The sequence below is a fragment of the Equus caballus genome, chromosome 7 (assembly GCF_041296265.1).
Source record: "Equus caballus isolate H_3958 breed thoroughbred chromosome 7, TB-T2T, whole genome shotgun sequence".
NCBI lineage: Eukaryota > Metazoa > Chordata > Mammalia > Perissodactyla > Equidae > Equus > Equus caballus.
This window is the reverse complement of record NC_091690.1, coordinates 6,678,407-6,682,557: the sequence shown is the minus strand read 5'-3', so window position 1 is coordinate 6,682,557 and position 4,151 is coordinate 6,678,407. Positions and strand designations below refer to the sequence as shown.

At 39.8% G+C, this 4,151-nt stretch overlaps 1 pseudogene; it reads left to right on the top strand.

Moving 5' to 3' along the window:
* The first annotated feature begins 2,002 nt into the window (after window positions 1-2,002).
* On the top strand, window positions 2,003-2,368 carry LOC100629952 (large ribosomal subunit protein eL30 pseudogene; annotated as a pseudogene).
* Window positions 2,369-4,151: the final 1,783 nt, after the last annotated feature.

Here is a 4,151-nt window from a genome sequence, read left to right as displayed (position 1 = left end):
CCTGGGCAATAGTCTAATTGAATCAATGCCCATCTAATGGAATGTGGTGGCTAGGGTCCTGGTTGGTCATCCCACTTTGTCCACACCCTTTTGTTTTTTAAACCAGTTTTAAAACAAAGCAAACTAAGAGGTTGAAAATAAAGTAGTGGGAAAGTCGAACCACGCAAATGTTCAACAAAAGAAACCTGGTCTAACACTAATTAATATCAAATGTATTTATAGAATAAAGGAAGAACATTTTATAGCTATCAAAAAGAAAAACTCACTAGGAGAATATTACATCGATGAACTTTATGCCCTTAAACACATAGTGCAGAGCCATAGAACACAAAGACTGAGAATTATAAGGTAAAACTGACATGCAATCGTCTGTTCCTCCATATCCAAGAGAGGCTGGTTTCAGGACCCTGCGCGGTTACCCGAAATGCGCGGTTACCCGAAATTCGCGGATGCTCCAGTCTCTTAGTGTCTCCGTGTCCGCGGGTTCCGCATCTGCGGATTCAAACAACAGCGGATGAAAAACCCATTGAATCCGCAGATGCGGAACTCGCAGATAGGGAGGGTCAACTTATTTGCAATCATGGTGGGAGGTGTTTTTTTTAACACCATTCTCTCAGAAACTGGTAGATGAGCAAAGAAGAAAATGTTATAAAAGTTTGAACAACGAAATTTAACAACTTTTATCATATAACCTGCAACAACCGTATAGCAAATGGAAAATTATCAGCACATGTAAACATTTATAAAATTTACCAATATAAGACCACAGAATAAATATCAATAAAAACTCCATAGACTCAACATATTAAGTACAATCTTGACCACAAAGAAAAAAAACTGAAAGTCAATAAAAAAACTAAACCCAAGCATATTTGTTTGAAAATTAATATCCACATAATATCTACAATATCCATATGACATATGACATGATGTTCAACTCAAGCCATTAGTAAAAAAAAAAAAACAAACAAACCCAAGAATTATGCAAAAGCAAGGAAAGGTAAAAATAATGATAGAATAATAAATGGGAAAGTGAACATATACAAAAATAGAGATGGTTAATAAAAAAGAAATCTGTTACTTTTAAAGAAAAATAAAATAAAGAACTGGTGATACTGATGAAAGAAAAAAGTTACTAGAACTAGAGGAGGAAATACACAACATGAGCCTGCAGCGTCTTGTAGCACTTGAAATTAAGGATATGCTAGAAATAAAGAGAATTATGCATGCCAAAGGGGCACAGGAACCAAATCAAAGAGCTCCCAACGGCCAAAGCTCAAACAATTTCAACAACAAACTAAAGTAGTATTGAATGAGCCAAAGTATAAAATAAATGTCAGTGACTTCGTACTGATATAAACAAATGGTCGAGTAAATTCAAAATTGTGGAGAAGAGACAAATAAATCTCTCCTGTATAAGATTCCCAATAAATTATGTAGTACTCCAGCCTAAAGGAGCGGGGCGTAACATCCTGCTCCCTGAGTGTAGGCTGCGAAGACTGACTTCCTTCCGGAGCGCGGAGTGGCACGTGGGGGCCGGGGTTGGGGTATTAATTGTGGAGAAGCCTGACAAACACGATTCCAGCCGGGTCAACATCAAGAGTCATAACTTACGTTGATAATATATGACCTTGAGGTGATGTGATTAAAATGGCACTTAACCTCTGTAATCTTCCTCCAATAAAACCGCACAAACCCAGGCTAATCATAAGAAAAACATCGAATTCCAATAGAAGGGCCTCGTACAATACGCTTCACCAGTACTCCCCAAAACTGTCATTTCTATATAAACATTTCGTCAGAAAAAAGGAAAATCTGAGAATCTGCTACAGCCAAGGGAAACCTAGAGAGACATAAAAACTAAATGTAATCTGGCATTTTGGGTGGGATCTTGGAACAGAAAAAGGACATTGGGTAAAAACTGACAAAATCTGGCTTTTCTGACTCCCGCCATCTTGGCGGGCCTTCTCGGTTGGGGACCAGCTGCACCTAAAGCAGGAAGATGGTGGCCGCAAAGAAGACCAAAAAGTCGCTTCAGTCGGTCAACTCTAGGCTCCAGCTGGTAACGAAAAGTGGAAAGTACATGCTGAGGTACAAGCTGACTCTGAAAATGATCAGACAAGGCAAAGCGAAACTGGGCATCCTTGCCAACAACCGCCCAGCCCTGAGGAAATCCGAAACGGAGTGCTACACCACGCTGGCCAACACTGGGCCTCACGACAGTGGCAGGAATGTTAAATAGGGCACAACCTGTGGAAAATACCACAGATAATCCATGCTGGCTATCATTGATCCGGGAGATTCTGATAGCGTTAGGAGCATGCCACAACAGGCTGATGAAAAGCAAATCACGCAAATGTTTCTTTAATAAAACAGGCCATAGCTTGTTTAAAAAGAAACACAAACCGGAAGAAATCTGAATAAACTGTGGCCTTTAGTGAATGATAATCTATTGATATTGGTTCATTAATTGTAGCAAATGTGCCATAGGAATTAAGACAAAAATAGGGGAAAATGTGAGTAGGGTGGGTTGGGGGGTGGTAATATGAGAACTCTCTGAGCTATCTGCTCAATTTTTTTTTAACAGTCAATGTTAGATTTTTTTTTTTTTAAAGATTGGCCCTGAGCTAACATCTGTTGCCAATCTTCTTTTCTTCTTCTTCTTCTTCTCCTCCTCCTTCTTCTTCTTCTTCTTCTCCTCCTCCTCCTCCTCCCCCTCCCCCTCCCCCTTCCCCTCCCCCTCCTCCTCCTCCTCCTCCTTCTTCCCAAAACCTCACAGTACATAGTTGTAAATTCTAGTTGCAGGTCTTTCTAGTTATGGCATGTGGGACACCACCTTGGCATGGCCTGATGAGCAGTGCCATGTCCATGCCCAGGATCCAAACCCTCGAAACACCGGGCTGCTGAAGCAGAGTGCGAGAACTTGACCACTCAGCCCCCAGGCCGACCTCCATCAATTTTTTGTAAATCTAAAAGTGTTCTAAAAAAATTAAGTATTACTAAATATAATAAAATAAATAATATAGAAATAAACAAGGCATTAATAAACAATATTAGAATGAAAAAAATGAGAAATATGATGTAGATTTTTTAAACAGTCTACAACACAATACAACATAATATAAACTAAATGAGTCTATAAACCACTACATGACAATTTTTTTAGAGCAGAAAGCAGTTTTTTTTCATTTTTTATTTTTATTTTTATTTTTTTTGCTGAGGAAGATTGTCCCTGAGCTAACATCTCTTCCAATCTTCCTCTATTTTGTATGTGGGTTGATGCCACAGCATGGCTTGATGAGTGGTGTAGGTCCTCACCTGGGATCCAGGCCCATGAATCCCAAGCTGCCAAAGAAGAGTGTGCAATCTTAACCATTATGTCACAGGGCTGGCCCTGAAAACAGTTTTTTTAACATTTCAAAATTATGAAATATAAAGTGCTTGCAGAAATTGAGAAAGCATATGTGTGCAGTTTAACAAATAACTAAAGAGTGAACAAAAGTGGAACCAGCACCCAGGTCAAGACATGAAGTCATGCCTACCCCAGGATTACAGCCCCAGCTCCTTAGACTAACCCTTTGCTAACTACAGGCGTAGTAATTTTGGTAAACAATGTAAAATTAAAACTCTGCCTATTTTTGAACACTTTATATAACCTTATATAAATAGAAGTGCATTTATGTACTTTAATGTATTCTCTATGTTTTTTGTCACTTATGTTGTTGCATGTAGCTGGACTTTGTTCTGTTTCAAGGCTGTAAAGTATTCAACAGTATAAATGTTCCTCTGTTTTTTTTTTTTGTTTTCTTTTTAAGATTAGCACCTGGGCTAACAACTGTTGCCCATCTTTTTTTTTTTTTTTTTCTGCTTTATCTCCCCAAACCCCTCCCCATACACAGTTGTATATCTTAGTTGCATGTCCTTCTGTTTGTGGGATGTGGGATGTGGGATTTGGGACGCTGCCTCAACGTGGCCTGACGAGCGGTGCCATGTCCGCGCCCGGGATCCGAACCCTGGGCCGCCGCAGCAGAGCTCATGAACTTAACCACTCGGCCACGGAGCCGGCCCCTAAACTTACCACTGTTGATGGGCCTTTGGGTTGTTTCCACTTTTGGCATCTAACAAGGTTGCTCTGAAAATGCTCTGACATG